The following is an 18,095-nucleotide window of genomic DNA, read 5'->3' as shown; positions in this document are numbered from 1 at the left end:
GCAGCCGTCAGTCACTGCGATGAGTGGTAGCAGAGGGACCTGTCCTGAAGTTGTGTCCACACTGGTGGATTTTGCTTTCCCAGTGATTCCAGGGAACAGTATTCTTAAGCCATGGAGAAGCTTTAAACCAGTCCTGATTATTCCCCGCTGTTTACATGAGGAGAAAAACAGCTACGTAACACATTGAACATTTTCATGGGGAACAAATTCCATTGATTGAACGGAGTGTGGATCAATCCTTAAGAAAAGTGAGCGTGGACATAAAAGGCCTAATTTCAAAAGCACCCTCCAAAGTCATGATTAAATTTTTAAACACACGTAAGTTTTGCATGAAGTACTCAACGATCACGGTTTTACGCACCGTTATTGGACATTTGTATGCTGCCTTCTCTACAGATTTTATTCATATCGCAGTCTTACACCTGCTGCTTTGTGACATGCTGCTTATATAAATGCACAAAGATGATTAGATTGCCTCTGAAATTCTGTGTCTGGTCATTTTATAGAACTCAAATCCCTTCTAAGATCAGACTATAGATGTTCTGCAGCATGGCCGTGTGTATGATGACTTTACTATGAGATACTGAAAAAAACCCATCTTTTTACTAGTGTATCGGTAGCTGATACAATTTCCTTTCCTTCTGCATCTCTTTTGTCTGCTCATAAAGATGTGTTAGCGATGATCACGATGATCAGTAATTTGCTTCTGTCTGCAGTAAGCTAGCGCTTATCTGTTAAGTATTTTAATAGGAAATTGTTCTGAGTCACAACTGAGCCATTCCCCTGTGCAACACATGTCTGAGAGCACTGTCTGCAACTGCTGCACTCCTTCAGGTCAGCAGAAAGATGCCATAATGTCGTATGTCCATCCCAACATGCACAGAAAGGCACTTACCATGCCCATTAGGATATTCTTAATTACTGAAGATAAGAAGCTCACCAGGGGATCTCAAACCTTCTCCGTAATAAGATTAAAAGGGAGAAGGATGTGTATCACAGCTGGAGCTGGTTACATACACCCAGTTCCATGAATCTTCTTAGGTTATACACTGGAGCAATCTCCTAATCATATTAAATTAGACCATCTTCAAGGCAATTGCTTTACATGTGGCAGAGGTGTGAACACGTATCCCAGAGGCTGAAAAGACTGGAGTACTTCAGTGAAAATTACCTTCCTGTGTGGTTGGGAGCCTTCTGTTGTTAACTGGAAATATTTGTAAGGGATGGAAATGTTATTAGCAAGTATGCATTGCCTCCATTCCTTGTTCTCTGTACTATACTGTGGCTAAAGCTACAGCAGATAATAGATGCCTACAGTTAGAGCTGCTTAAAGATTTCCAATTCAAATCTTAGCTTTCAGTTGCTTGCATGTTTTTCATAATGTAAGCATCAGAATTGAAATTGTCCATGATCATTGTGCGGCTAATAGTAAAACTCCCACAAGGAGTTGACAATGATGGTAAAAGAAATAACTGTAAAATTGCCAAATTGCCAGGTGCCTTTTGCTGTCCTAAGAGTATCCACAGAAATGTAGCCAAGTTGCAAGACTGTGAGAAGCATTTGTATGCACCCGATAGGGGCTGATAAACAAGTCTCAGATGTTCTGTCAGGACTAAACATGCTCTAAGTTAAAGTGAATGTGATTCAGCTCAGGAGTGGAGATGACTGTGGAAGCAATGAAAAGAATGAAAGAAAAGATGGCTGTTTCCCTACTAGTACCCAGACAGTACACCAGGGTGGAGTGACCAGACATCTGTGCAGAGAGAACTGGGAAAAGCTGAAAGGGGAGCAGGGAACAGTTAAAGCCTGGGAAGGTCATGGGAAAAGCAGAGAGGGATCAGGTGATAGGCAAAAGCAGCCACAAGTGGAAGAACACAGAGATTTCAGAATGTCTTGGAATATATTAAAAAATCCACATATGTTCTAACAAAATTCTGTGGCCCAGTGTGTTTCATTCTTTGCCTCTAACTCCATAATAAGCTACGACTGTGCTGCCAGTAACCCATCAGCTCGAAAGTAAGTCTTGACACTGCGTTCAAGGGTGTCAGGCTCTATGACCTTCTAAAGTCTCTAGGTGAGAATCAGCCCAAGCTCTTCTATGGGGGTGAAAACAGACAAGCACAGGAAGAGATTATTAAAGATTGTGTGACAAACCACCTAAGAAGAGAGAAGAACAGAATTTGCACCAGCAACCTGGGCCTGTGTATTTCCCAACATTTGACAACCTGACTATGCAACTTCGTTGTTTGAATTTTCTTTTGGGTCGTGTTACATACTTTGGCAGCTGTTTGTTGAGAAAAACTCATCAAAATTAAGTACTTGCACTAATATTCAACAAATGTAGTTTATTCAATAAACTAACACTCAAAAAACACTGCATGAAGGTTACTGCGTTGGACAGAAGTTGCACAGTCTCCTTTCACTTTGCTGTTCCCATATTTTAAAGAGTTTGGTAGGGATGTCATTCATTACGATGAAATTAATGCGTTTTCATCTTCATTTGATATACTAATCTATAAAATGCCTTCTAGAAAGGCTGGGTGACAAGCACCATCTCTAAGGCCATAAAGCCATAATACCTAGGAAAGAAAACCTGCAACTGACATTTCTTCTCTGGAGACATATTTTAAATGTGTCATCTAAAGCCCTAGAAATTTATTGGGTGAGAAATATATTGAGAATTGGCAGGAACAATAAATTTAGCACCAGATTCATGACACTTATCCCACCATAGTTTTCCCTCATAAATACTGGAGAAAAGGATTTCTCTCACCTGCCCTTTGGTACATTCATCAAAGTGCCTTTTGGGATGTGCCTTAATGAATAATTACATTCCAACATGGACAGATGAACGTATTGACTTAAGGAGCTTTGTAACTTTACTTTTATGTCACCTGAATGACAGTTCCAGAAAGTGGGGAACAGAAGGAAATAATGTGACTTGCATGCCACCCCTTGAGACTGTCACTGTTTTGTATCAAATATTCCCTCACAGGAATAGGTTTGATGTTGGGATTTACTCTGGAATTCACTTGTGTCAAAGAACCTAAGCTCTAAATCTTATGTTGTAATGCAGTGTGATGCATAGATATTATCACAAGAAGAATCGTGAATTAATTAATAATTCTGTCAGATGTTTCTTCCTGGATAGCTTGGCACTGACATAAGTTTCATAGAATCCACACTGTGCTACTAGAATGTCCTCCCAACTGTTGAAATTAGGATAAAATCTCTTAGTGATTTTCCCACGATGTTACACCTCAAACTTGTTTTAGGTTTTCGTTCTCTATTCTCTTGGCCAACATCACCAACCTCTTGCTGACTCAGATCTATAAAATGGGCCTTACCCTCAGATCTCTCCACCTCTTTTCCTCAGTTGCTTCCAAATTTTACCTAGTATTTATCTGATATTTTTTTCTTCTTCATGAGTGCATTTTTCTCCAGTTATCACTGCTCTGTGTTCTTTTTTGTTCTCCCCTGCCCTCATTCCCTATCTCTCCAATCCACGTAAAGCATTGTTCTGCTCTATCTGTGTTCTACAAACTGGCCTTACTGGATCAAGCACCTTTCTCCTTCTTTCTCTCCTTCCCACCCTTGTCCCTCTAGACCTGCTGCCTCATCCCCACAGGATGGTACTAGTGCTCCAGTGGGCTTAGGATTAAGGACTACAAAATTACTGGGGCTGAAGGTAGTCCACAGAAGCTGTGTGACTTGTGATGCTGAGAGTGAAGACCGTGAGAGCCATCTTCAGTGATGGATGGCAGGGAATGGACGCAGGGAAAGTCTTGAGCCAATTTGTGTGGATGACACTGCACCTGATGGATTGCATGGGAGGAAGGCCATCACTGGCCAGGCAGAAAATGTGGCGGGTTACTTTTCCTCATTTTCCGATTCCCAATGAAGAAGGACTTGGTTCCTTGGGCAGACACTCCTTTCCTCTCTGGGGAAAAGAGGGAATCTGGAAGGGAGAGACCGAAGCTGATGATCCTACCACCACACTTGGTCTGAAACATTATCACTTAAGCCTTCTGGCATACTCTGAACGATCAGCACACCACCTTGAGCAACACAAGAACTGCTTCCAGCTGGCTCCCATGAGATCTCCTGAAAAGCACATTTCTTCACACATTCCTCATCCCCGCTGCCTCCAGATCATGTTTCTTGCAGTGGCCTGCAAGGCTGCCCCTTCCTACTTACATCTTGTCATGTGGCAGCCACATGTTGATTGTTTCCCCGTTAGCCATGCCAAACCTAATATCCTGCTCACCTATTTGTCTCTCAGAGATCTCCAGCCTGTACTCCCAGCTTGTGACATGTCTTTCTTATGCTGCTTCTTGAGAATCACAACCTCAGTCTTTTCAATTCCTTTCCCCAAACTTCACCCTTCTTGGACACTCAGGACAATTGATTAAGTTTACACACTTCTAATGAGGGAGGGTTAGTGTAGGAACGTAAAGAGCCTGGAACTGAAATGGTATATAGGATGAGAAGAAAAGGTCATGGGTAAGAAAAAAGGAAGTTTGCATGCTTAATGACAATTAAGATTCTAGCTTGTAATTGAGATGACTTTGCCCAGCATTTCAGCAATCCCTTTGTTGTATAATGTATCCCTTTCCCCATGGTCTGACTTTGTTTTCCACAATGCTGCCCTCTTCAAAGAAGGCACAGTTTTCTTCTTCTGAGTTTGGAAAGTTATGTGTTTATAAATAATAAATAGAATAATAATAAATCAGGGCTACTGCACTTGCTAGCAAACAGCCAATATGCACCAGGTCTCTTTGAAGTCAAAGGGGCTGTTTCTGCTGCTCTTTATGCCAGTTTCTCTACTTCGGATACAACAAAGTTGCTCCTGTTTCGTATCACTAAGAAATGACTTGCTAAAATGTAAAAACTCAATAATCTGCAAACACAATAGAAATATTACTACATGATAAATACACATCCTAACAGAATTACAGGGAAAATACTATCAGACAAGGAATTCACTGCTGAGAAGTGACAATGTTTATCTCTAATTGCAACATAATGACCTGATAAGGAAATGGCACGCTTCTGTATACTTGTTTGTTTTCTTCTTTAGCTCACTTTTGTTTATGTGGATGCTATCTTATTGAACAGAAACACCAGTTCAAACCTCACCACTGTAGTTCAGAGAACTACAGTGTTTCAGAATAAACAGAAAAATGATACCCATCTTCACTGAGTAGCAGCAAGGGGCTCAGTATATTGCTGGAAGACAAGCATAAAATATTTAGGCTGGTTAGTATTAAGAAAGTCAAAGAGAATATTATGAGATGAAGCAGCCAAACAGAATTGGCAATGATAGTCTTATGGAAAGGTATTTATAGAGTGTTGCTCCCATTGGACAGGATGCTGCTGTCTTACTCAGGCAAATCCCCCACTGAAAATTTCAAAGGGCATATTGTCTGCCTAGAGATGAGCAGGGACTTGGGGACTGAAAGTACTACACAAAACTTCTGTCCATTCATGTCATGCCTATATTAAATGATTGTATTGCATGGTGGTGCAACTGCAGTTCTCCAGCTTCTGGGCTCTGTGTGCTTGCTATATGGGGCAGAGCTGGCTCTACAAATGTTAAAGTCAGTCTCTGTTGCCCTGTCTATGCCCACAGAGAAGAAAAAGTTCAAACGTTGACTTTTTGCTATCCAGTGATCAACAGTGAATTTCTGGAGCATGGCCAGCAGTGGAAAGGCAAGAGCTGGTACATGCAGTTAGGCACCATAGACCTTTAGTTTAAACTGTGCTGCTCTGAAAGCCCCAGGTTAAAAAGAGAGCTTAGCTCTCTGTAGGTTTAGCTCTAGACTTAAGTGACATTTTATCTATATATAGAGAGAAATATAAGTACAATGGCATTCAGTGAAATAAAAACAGATAAAGCTGGTATGAACCTTCAGACATCAAGAGTGTTACATACACATTCCTTGATGTCATTGCATATGAACTCATTCTCTCTCTGACACACACACACACGATAATGAAGCTACTGATTCCTACTGATCCTGAGAATCCCTGAAGGGCTCGGCAGAGGTCCAAAGAGCTGTATCATAGCAGGTCATTCTGCCACATATTTGTCTTTTTGACACTAACATTTGCCAGGAAATCCATCATTGTCAGTGCAGCACAATCACGCAACATGGTAATAAAAATGTTTATGTGCAGTCACTGTGAGTGCTTTGCAGAGAAGGAAGTATTAGATAGAACACAGATAATGATGTACCCTCCTTTTAACTCCCTTGCTCTTTTGGCCAAAGCTATGACACATTTTGACCCACGGTGCCTTTCTACTGACAGTAACCACTCTAGTTTAGATTCTTCCTTCCTTTTATTTTTTTCTTAGCGAAGTGTCCCACAAGAACCTTTATTTGAAGGTTGTGCTTTGAACACCTAAAACTGAGGCTTGGAACATCTGAATGTTTGGTCTTCACATTCAAGGGATGTAGTTCATTGCCAGTCACACCGAAGGCAGCTGCCCCACTACACAGCATGCTCAGCTCCAGTCTGCCACCAAATGGGTAGGAGTAGGGAGCTGCTGCTCCAGTAAGGAGCAGAAGCCAGGTCAGAACATGTACAGTTGTTATTACTGTAATCAATGGGAATGTGGGTTATGCCATGATGCTCCTGGGGCCTGGTGCTTTATTGCAGCAGTCTACCCAATTTTCTGACTGAATCACTCTGATGTCCTACAAAAAGCTCCAAAAAATAAATGGCTGAACAAAATTAATATAGTAGAGACACTTCTGTGATGACAAAATTCTACAAACTCTTACCTGAAAGTACTAAAGATGGTGTCTCTTGATGTTGTCGCCATACATTTGAATATGCCTATGCAATGTCAACAGTTGAATCTCTACTGGATTCAGTGGAGTTTTTCCTTTCTGGGCTAACAACTCTGCTGGGGATGGATTTGCTTTCAAAATGCTAATTTATTCCATCTTTAAGGCTGATTCATCACAAGGCTGGGCTTTTGTTTTTTGGTTAGTTGGAATTCTTCAACTAGGAGGAAGTGAAACTAATTTTGTCACCATATTGACACTTCTAATCTGTTAAACCTATAGAAACCAGTTCTATATAACTGTACATGTATACGTGCTCCTGACACGTGGGCTCTTGCTATTTAGATAGAATGCTTTTTTTATCTACATTTTAGTTTTGCACTAAAGTCAGGGAGGCCCAGCTGGGGGCTCCTGCACTATATGAAAGGATACCGCAGGGCTGCTTTAGTGTAAAAGTAAAACCAGATGACACCATGGAAAAAGGGCCACTTGCTTGCCAAAACTGCTCCAATTTCAAAATTCATCTACACACTTTTTCATATTTATTTTTTGCCATTATTTTTAACATAAAAATGCTTTTAAATTGGCCTTCAAAGCAGACTTTTCCAAACCATCTTTTCTTCCCATTGGACTTCTAATCATTTAATTTCTAATGTGAAAGGAAAATAATGCCTTTCTCTAAAATTAGCTTGTTTTCAGAAATACAGTAGGTTTCCTGCTTTCCTTACAATGCAGATACTGTACACAACAGGTAAAAATACTAATCAAAACAACACACATTTTAAAGCATTCCACAGATTACATTTCCCTTCCAGCTGTAATCTCAATTATTTCATCCAACTTGAGTTCATGTAAACTTCTGCCCAGTGCTTGAGCCTCTATGAAATAACTGAGTTTAAATGCAGTTTTGTACATGCTGTCCTGGGCTGGCCATGTATTTCTTTATGAGCATTGCTTATGTTGCACAATGACTACAAGGCTGATGGTTTCTTCAAACAATTCTAAAGTCAAGCAGCCCAGAAATCCTTAAGACATATCTAGGATACAATGTGAAAAGTGTTTATTGAGAGGAAGAGAGACAGACCCAAATAAGATTATGCGGAACATGAAAACTCACTGAGAAGGAATTCTGAACAAGCAGTTGCATATAAAGGCTGGGCTCTGAGGTGGGGTGTGGGATGAAAAAGCTTCAGGCCAAGATCATCTGATTTCTTCTTTAATCAGGAAGTCTGTGACTGCATATTCTGTCAAATGAAGAGATGCGTGAACTAGACATGTCTTCATATCCAAGTGTTCAGCATTGGCTGATAGGGTCAACAGAAGCAGCAAAGAGTTTGGATGAAAATTAACTGAAAGAAACACCAGCAGACAGAGTCATAAAATGCTGCAAAACTAGGAGTTCTGAATTGCTCTTCAGTCTGAGAGTAAACCAACATAGTTTTGGCAAATTCTTCTAAGGAAAATGAGAATTCCCTTGGGAAGCTTATATTAAAAGTTAATATCTCAGCTCCTCCAAGAAGTCTGTCAGCCTGTCACTCACAGAAACCTTTACTGCCATTCCTCGTACACATGGCCACCAGCTACACTCTGCTTAAATGTAAGCAAAAAAACCTGTTGTTATGAATGGTTAGGGATAGTGCATTAAAGGGATGCCACCCAGAGGGACCTGGACAGGCTTGAAAAGTGGGCCCACACAAACTGAACGAGGTTCATCAAAATCTAGTGCAAGGTATTGCTGAGGCAATGCTGTGCATGTGTGTAGACTGGGAGATGAACTCCTAGAGAGCAGCCCTGCAGAGAAGGACTGCGAGGTCCTGGTGGATGGAAAGCTGGATGTGAGCCAGCAGTGTGTGCTTGCAGCTCAGAAGGCCAACAGTGTCCTGGGCTGCATCAACAGAAGGCTGGCAGAGAATCACAGAATCACAGAATCACAGAATTACCTGGGTTGGAAGGGACCTCAAGGATCATGTAGTTCCAACCCCCCTGCCTGGCAGGGCCACCAAACATACACATTTACTAGATCAGGTTGCCCAGGGCCCTGTCCAACCTGGCCTTGAACACCTCCAAGGACGGGGCATCCACAACCTCACTGGGCAGCCTGTTCCAGGACCTAACCACCCTTCTAGTAAAGAACTTTCCCCTAACATCCAACCTAAATCTTCCCTCCTTCAACTTAAAACCATTTCCCCTAGTCCTGCTATTATCAGCCCTTTTGAAGAGTTTACTCCCCTCCTGGGAGTAAGTTCCCTTCAGGAACTGAAAGGCTGCAATGAGGTCACCCCGCAACCTTCTCTTCTCCAGGCTGAACAAACCCAACTCCCTCAACCTGTCCTCATAGGGGAGGTGCTCCAGCCCCCTGATCATCTTTGTGGCCCTCCTCTGGACCCTTTCCAAAATCTCCATATCTTTTTTGTACTGAGGGCTCCACACCTGGACACAGTACTCCAGATGGGGCCTCACAAGAGCAGAGTAGAGAGGTAAAAGAGAAGACTGTCTCATCAGGAGGACTGTGTCCAAGCCTGGGACCCCCTACACAGGAGAGAGGTGGCGCTGCTGGAGAGGGTCCAGAGGAAAGCCATGAAGACGTTCAGAGGGCCGAAGCACCTCTACTATGAAGGAAGGCTGAGGGAGTTGGGCTCATCCAAGCCTGGGGGACAGAAGGCTCTGGAGAGACCTCACTGCAGAATTCCAGTACTTAGAGAGTCCCTGTAAGCAGGAAGGGGACCAGCTTTGGGGGAGCTTTTTTTTTTTTTTTTTTTTCCAATTATTTTATTTTATTTATTATTATTATTATTAATAATTTTATTGTCAAGAAACAAACTTGGGATTCAAACAAACTGCCATGATTAATAAAGTAAAATACCAGTGAGGAATCTTCTGCAAGGCATACTGGCATGATGGTGGCTTCAACATCTCACTGGTCATTTCTTGATGTAGTTAATGACTCTGAAGCTATTTAGCACATGGTGGTGGGTGATGCTAAGCATGGTATACTTGCCAGAACAGCTTGTTCAGCTGGGCTCTTCTCCCTGGGTGCTCTGCCTTAGCCAAACACACATTCCCTGCACACTGACCCATGCCACGGACATGCTGCTGCTTGCCAAGACACTGCTGGGTCAGATGGATTGCTTTTGCCCAGAGGCAGTCTGAAAGGGATGCCATTGTTGTATTCACAGATACAAGTTAGAGCTTCTATTTTATGTAAAATAAGCAGTTCATCTCACACAGAAAAGATAGAGGGAAAAGCCATACGGGGAACATTTATGCTACTATTAATGGAGCCCTTCCCAGACCTCTGACCTTCCTCACTAGGAGGGTTTTTCATGTTTTGCTCTAATCATTAAGAGAAACCTGTATTTCCCTGAAGTACTGAACAGTTTCCAGCAGAGGTCTCTGCCTACTAATAATTAAAGTTTGGCTGGACTGCTTACACACAGCAGGGGTCAAAAATTGCTCTAAATCGCTGTTAGGTTTTGTCCCTTTGCAAGATTAAGAAACAAACCTGAGACTTCATGAATGCGAGACCCTACCTTTAAATCATCATCTATTTCACAGAGTGGTAATGCCTATCCATTACATACACAGAGATTCTCAAGAAAGATTTTCTTATATAAGATATTTAAAATAAGTCTGCTGAGGCTTGCACAGCAGATGTAGCCTATCTATCATAACCAACATGTTTCAAAGGACTTAAGAATTAAGAGTCAGAGTACATCAGAGAATTATTAAACTGTAAATATCACACTTCTTCTGGATGCAAAACAGACGAATTCATTTCAAGGGAAGAAAAGAAACTTCTTTTTTCTCAGAGTGTACTGTGATCCCTAACTTGAGATCTAACTACAATCAAGAGCAACTGCTCCAAGAGACATTTAGCTTTTAGGCTATAATCTCTTTGCTTCTCATCTGTCTCTAATACAAGCTTACTTTCTGGTTATGAGAAAATGATTTATTTTTATGCCTACATTTCCCTGTCTTTCATTTTATTTACTAATCTACTTCACTGAGTAGGATGCACTCCTAGAACACAAGAAACTAAAAATAAGGATTAAACTTTTCCACCTCTAGGTCTGTTTTCTAATTGCTCTGTGCAGGATCCTAATTTACCAAGAAACTTTAAGAAGTCCCAAACAGAGGCTCTTTTGAAGCTCAAACAGTATCACTGGGGTGGGGCAGGTTCCCATCCCTCACCTCAGGAAAGAACTTTACCCTGATCTGTGCCAAGCCATTTGCTGGTATGTACATTTTGCTATTGCAGAGAAGAGTGTGATGTGAGTTTCTCAAGGCAGAATCATCATGTTTCCTCAAGCTAGCAGTACAATTGCAACCCTTTCCTGAATGTTAACGTTACAATTTTTGTGCTACAGCAACAAGACACTGCTAATGGTTTTTCACCTTGAAACCTTCCATTCTGGTGTTAAAGATGTTCCTTTCCTTCATGTCCAGCTTTCCAAAAATCATAGTTCCATGTTTCAGACTGAAATAAGGCCAGTAGCCAGTCCAGCACATCTATGGTATCACCAGCAGCTTCTGTAAAGAGAAGACCACTGGGCAAATGCTACTGAAGCATTCACAGGATCTGATCCTACCGATCTCACTAGGTTTTGTAGGGAATGCATGAAGAACCACAAGCCAATTTTTTAATAACTATCACTCATTTTGCAAAATCTAGCACTGTTGCATGACAGCTCTAGATATGTACGTACATGCTCCCAAACATTCACTTTGTTCCCACAAAACATATGACCCAGCACAAACTGGGACATTCCAGACAATACTGAAAGCTGCACATACAGCCCTGAGAACAACACTAAAACAAATACAGCCCTAAAACACAACACTGAGGAATCTTTCCCACTATTTTGCATTTAGGTGAAAAAAAGCACTGTGATTCTGATGAAAGGCAGACCTGCTGACCCTCTCTCTAGATAGCAGGGTTCAGTTAGTGCTATGCAGTTAGATACTTTTGTCCTGCAAAGCTGCAAGTCTGGGTGGCATTGTATACAAAATTCCCTCCTTCTTCTACCCTTCCAGGTAATTGCTGAAACACTGAATAGCTTAAGAAATCTTATAGCTGAAAGACTCTGGAAAAGGCTGCAATGGAGGCAGGTCTGCCTGGGAACAGGACAAAGATACAATTTGGAAGTCATAACAATATCAAAGATTACTTTTCAAGAGACTATTCTTCCCCTTCTCTAAAGGCAACTACAACAGTGTTCTCCTTTATCCTAAGCCTGACAAAGACTGTTTCATTAACACCTCTGACTCTTTGCAGCTATCATACAAGTATCACTATGATGTGGAACAGTAACTACAGCAGTCCATCACATCCCTCCTCCTTACTGCCTTACTTTCCCCTTAGTTTTCCTTAAGTATTCTACATTGTCCCAGAATGTTTCCATGAGACAAGATTTTCAGACCACAACTGTTCAGAAAGTTCATACCAGGAAGAAATCAAGGGTATGGCAAGTTAAATGAACTTAGGGTACCAGTTCAAAAGAACAGACCATCAGTTCAGTAGAAGTTGATGAATAATGCGACCAATAGAGAGGGTTTGTGGGGATCTTCTTTCTTGGCCTGTGTTCCTTATAGACAAATTCTGGTAGAACTGCTCAGAACCATCTTATTACACATGTTCCCCAACATCTTTCCTTTTACTTTCCATGTACTGAATCTAAACATTCAAAGGTGTGCTATTGAGAGAGCTCATTTTAACCCGGAAAAAAAGAAACCCAGAACTTATTTCCCCCTACATGTTGACTTCAACAGAGATGTACACTTACTACATGAGAGCAGAATCTAGGAATAAGAGCAGACAGAAGCAAAAGTGTATGGATTGCACAGGATTTTCACTTTTAAACTTGGAATATGATCCAGACTTTAACACAGAATAGAAAAACAAAAGGGAAAAAAAAGTGTCCAATGACAAAAAAAAACAATGCTGAACAACTCACAGAAAGGAACAAACCACGAGATCACAATTCTTCAGTCACAGAGCCATGAACATAAAGATCTTAGTAGTGTTCCAGAACTTGCAAGAGGACTCATACGTTCATCATAATCATGCCATAACTCAGCTGTTTTACAAAAGCAAGTGCTAATAATTCAGTTACCTGCAGGTGTGAATTCAAGTCTTTCAACAGATTAGGCAGGTTCATTCCAACAGCTACTGTCATTTCCATGCCTAAGAAAATTCCACACCAAATATTCATACTTTAGAATACACTTTTGCTGCCCAAAGTTAGCACTTTGAAATGAGAGTCACCTTTGCAGGGCAAAAGGCCTAACTAGTTACACAAGAAAGCTATGATTTAATCTTCTTTCCTTATATTACAGTCCACATATCAAGGATCTCTGTTATGAAGAAGCTTTTACAACATCATGCCTGATATTCAGACTGAGAAAAACAAAACTTCACAACACTTGGAAGTATATGCATCATGTTATGGGGTGAATGGACAGAAGAATATGATTTATGTGGAATAGCTAAGCACTTTCAGACTACATTTACTATCATTCACTAGCGGCTCTAATTTTTCTATGCTTGGGTCCTTTTTCTTCACATTTCTAATTCCCACTTATCAATAGGTTCTGTAAAAGCTGATGGGACTGAGAAACAAAATATGTATTTTTTTCTTATATTTAAACTAAACTATATTTCTACAATTTTGTTTTGGCAAAAAGAAGCCACATCAGTGCTGGGTTTGAAAAGCAGGACGGAAATGTCTATCATTCTGCTATGAAAAAAAATCAACACCAAAAGGCACACCCAAACTAACTGTAATATTTGGAATCATTTCAAGCCATGCAGCTTGCAGTGAAAACAATGCTGGGTGCCCGCTGTTGGATGCCTTAGGGCATTAGTCCTTAAGACACAAGAAGGCTACTCATCAAGCCTTGCAGCAGGATGAATGCAGGGGTCACACACCTGGATCCAGAATCTTGAAATATCCTGCTGCTTCTATTGGGCAGACACCTGTCTCCAGTATCCAATTCCCCTTGTTATCCCTTCCATACACTAACTCTCTTCTGCTAATATGGCAGTGTATAATTATTTTAGACATGTAGAAAAAGAATAAATAAAGCACTGAAATCCTACTTGTGCCCCAGCCTCAGCCCCATGACTTTAAAGAGGCTGCAAAGTTAAAACACTAGGGAGGGAGTTTTCTTTTTTCCACTGTATGCTTTACTTTAAAGTATTTTCTGTACACAGAATTAAACATTTTTATCTTCATTTGAAATGCCCCGAGACTCTCTTTTGATGTTAAGTCAGGAAAGAGGTACACTCCTTGTTGTTCACAGACTCTGTGCAATTTTGGATATTTTAAAAGACTCTATTAGTTTTTTACTTGCATCCAAGTTGAAGTTTCTTTTCGAAAGCAGAAATATGTTTGAGAGAGAACTATGATTTAATATAAAGCTAGAATCTGCAAATATGAAAGGAGAAACTGGAAATCTGAATATTATCTTCAAAAGCATCACTGCTTCATGAGGTCCTCGAAATTTAAAGAGCAGTACATTCAGTAGGATGATACTTCTGTGATACTTCTGGTCTGCTCTGCTAAGCCACGTTCTGCAGAGATTTCTGGGGTAAAATGCACTCAGTTTGTGGGATACTTTTTAGTATTTATATTAGACAGTGCAAAAGTTGTTGATGTAATTTCATGATGGTGGTCTTCAACCATGACACAACATGTAATTAATGTGATGAAAAACACTGCTTTTCAAAGAAGCTTTGGCATGCTTTTACGGAAGGGTATGCAGACTTCTTGAGTTTGCAGTGCATATCTGAATGCAAATACGCATGCTTGATTTCCCCTGAGTGTTGTGTGATCTGTTATTATTACTGACCTGGAAATTATTCTCCTTTCCCTGTTTGACTATCCTTTTTGTCTGGGTTATATGCATCCCTGAAACCAGATGTGCACACTTGATACATTTCCATTACTTATAATTATCGTGTATATTTATTATCTCAAAGTTGTACAGTTTGAAGTAGTAACAGTTGGTTTTAGCTGCTCATTTCATGATTGAGATCTGTTACAGTGACCAACAGACTTCCTGAGACAAAACACAGAGTACTGTAAGGAATCTCCATTATCTTTGGCATTGCTATGGACCTCTTGAAAGAAGGGGAGAAAATTCAGATTTTAGTTTTCTAAAGCACGTATGTGTAGATTTTAAAAAGGCACCCACCATGTGAGGGAACCAGAATCACCTCCAGTTGTTAGCGAGGACAAGGCTGAACCGGCCTGTTCTGATTCCATCCAGAAGAGAGCAGCACTATATATCTGTGCTGAGCATCTCCTCAAAGTACAGACTCAGACAACGACCAAAACCAACCACCTACTCTCTTCTGCAATAGGCTGACATGTAAAACAAAGTAAATGCCCGTTTAAAGACAAAGTTTTTCAGTGACTCTATTAGTGACTCTATTACTCTAGTAACAGATGAAAGGGGATGGGAGTTGACATCAAATGTTGGCTGTTGCATGTTAGCTCTAAGAAGTAATTTACTTTCTAGCTCCATTTTGCTTAAAAAAAAAAAAAAAAAAAAAAAGACTGGTGATGTAGAAAATGATTGCTTATGAGACTGAATGTTTCTTAAAATAAGAAATTAAAGCAGTGGGGAAGTGTGATGTCATCCAAAAGTCTACCTTTGCAATAACTTTCCATAGGGATGCAGAACAGATTTTATAGAGCTGAGTTCTTACATGGCCTGCAACATCACAACATGTACCCAAGTCTTTACTAGCTCAGTTACCTTCACAATTATCCCGACTAAGGAACAAAAAGCCTTTGTAGATCTGCATCAAAATGCTGAAGGCCAAACTTAAATTTGAGATGTGGCTGGAGTTCTCAGACCTCCTGAGCTCCAGCCCAGCTCATTCACCTGCAGACAGCCTTCCCCCCACTCTCTGCTGCGAAGAACACATCCCCAGAGCACACACCCCATGCTCACATGGCATTTGCACAAGGGTCATCTCAGAAGGCTTTCCTCCCTTCCACCATACACTGCATGGTCAGAATTGCATGGTCAGAACAAGGAGAAAACCCACACCTCCTTACTATACAGAGTGCTGCAAAGATACAGATGAGAAACAAAGACCACTTTCCAGCTGTCCCCTTACATGAATTTTCTTCTATCATAACAGAACACAAATAGAAAGTCTCAAAGTATTCTCTGTGAATGGTGATAACACACAGAGATACACAAATAGGAACATCATCATTATTTTCTCTTGCACTCCTCTAGCCTGTGGAACAACCACTGTGACTATTATCCAAATTATTACCCTTACTCTCATTCCCATCTGCTGTTCTTTGTTCTTGTTTGTGCAAGATAAGACTGAGAAAAAGCAAAAGGAGCCTGGAGATTTTTGTCAATCCGCAGGAGTAAGAGAAACCTGGATGCCTTCCCCATGCCTGGAAAGGAAGGAGATGGAGAAACAGCTGAGGGGTAAGGGTGGGCACAGCTTGAACTACTGTATCCTCTGTAGACAAAGAGTAAGGATATGCTCCTTTGCTACAGCAGTGAACACTGAATGCTTGGAAAGCAAGCTAACTAAATTGAACTCAAATGAGTTTTTCCAGTATATACCCCTCAAGGCAGAGAAACTCAGTCTACAGGACTTTGGTGAAGGACAGAATCTGCACAGTGACTTTCTGAAGAAAGAAGTCCTCGTTCCGTAGATACTACTAACAAGAATGTTATTACTCTGCATATGGCAGTAGTAAGTAAGTTGTTACTTTGGAGAATGCTTTATTCAAGCTGTTCACAGCCTGAGAAGCCTGCATATACCTCTCACTTGCACATGGCCTCTGTGCTTAGGAATCCAACGTAAGGTTTATATCATCCCACACAGAGGTGCAGATGTCGGCTTCCCAGGGCAGCAATAATGTGTCTCCTCTCTGGTAAGTTATGTTGTTTTGCCAGTGATTCCTCTGAAGTCACTCTGCTTCCACATCTCTACACGCCCTGTACTCACACAGCTTGTTCTCTTTGAGACTTTTTGGCTGGACATATTTGAATGCGATAAGATATATCTGTCCAGATTTTGAACTTGCCGAAACTGGCAGAGCTCACTCGGAGTTAAGTGCTTTGCATCTACACGAGATCTGTTTCACGCCATCTTAGCAACAAAGGTAATACTTTTCATAGGATTGCTGTTACACTGGTCACACAGAAATGCAGCTCCAATACATTTATAGTGGAGATGGGGGTATAAAATTAGTAAGACTTCTCTGGTCTTTTGAAGTGGTATATTTTGACCTACTTCAATAAGCTAATAATCAAACCAGTATAAGCAGCCAACAGGAGCCTACATACACATGTAACTTACAGACCTTGTTGAAATGTGACTCTGGTGTTATATGCCCTAGTCTACTGATTTTTTTGAGGTTATTCCCAGCATCTATTGCCACAAATGAGAGTGGAATTGAGTTTAACATGAACACGCTGTCCTAATGCATGTACAAATATACAATGTATATGTGAATAATTTACCTGAAATCTTGTTTATCTGCTCAGCTTTAATACAGGATAGGTTTTCTCATTACAGACCTCAAAAATAATATTACTTGCAACTCACAGTTTATTTATTAATATTTTTTAAAAGTTAGGAAGCCAATACTGACCCACTGCATTTTATCACTGTGACTGAATGGATGTTAGGACCAGCTCTCCTCCTGAATCTTTAATGGATAGAAAGGGGAGGTAAAAAACATCCAGAATGGTTCAGTTGATTCCTGACAATCGCCTTCCTGGTAGCTGGGTTTATGGCTTTAGGTGTGAATGAGAAGGGTATGCTGAGCTTCTGAAAATTGTAAGAGATGTGCAGACAGCGAATGAGTAGGAAGCATGTTTCCCTTAAATTTGTAAAATTCAATAGGGTGGTAAGGATAGGAACTAACAATAAAAAAAGAAAACACATTACAGAAATCCCTACGTTAAATGAACATAACCTATAGAACAAGAATATTAGTAATCCAAGATTTAAAAGACTGAAGCAAAGAATCAGCTCACACTTGAGGAGACACGTCTGGATCAGCAGCTTGGATTCACAGTCAGCTTTACCAGTTTAAGACAGCAGCTACAGAAACACAAAACAAATGGCCACAGGTGCTTCCATGAAACACTTAACTGGAGCAGAATGAGACTTGGCTTACCAAAGAGGGATTGCCACTTTGTGACACTTCCTTTTCTTATACCAGTTTATGGAACACAGGTGAAAGCAGAGGAGTGCTCATGGGGAACCCCGCTGACAGGGCTACAACTTAACAGGGTGATGTACAACAGTAC

Source organism: Coturnix japonica, chromosome 14, assembly GCF_054131305.1.
Source record: "Coturnix japonica strain WE chromosome 14, WE-NBRP24, whole genome shotgun sequence".
NCBI lineage: Eukaryota > Metazoa > Chordata > Aves > Galliformes > Phasianidae > Coturnix > Coturnix japonica.
The sequence above is the reverse complement of the archived record's forward strand: the minus strand, read 5'-3'. Positions refer to the sequence as shown.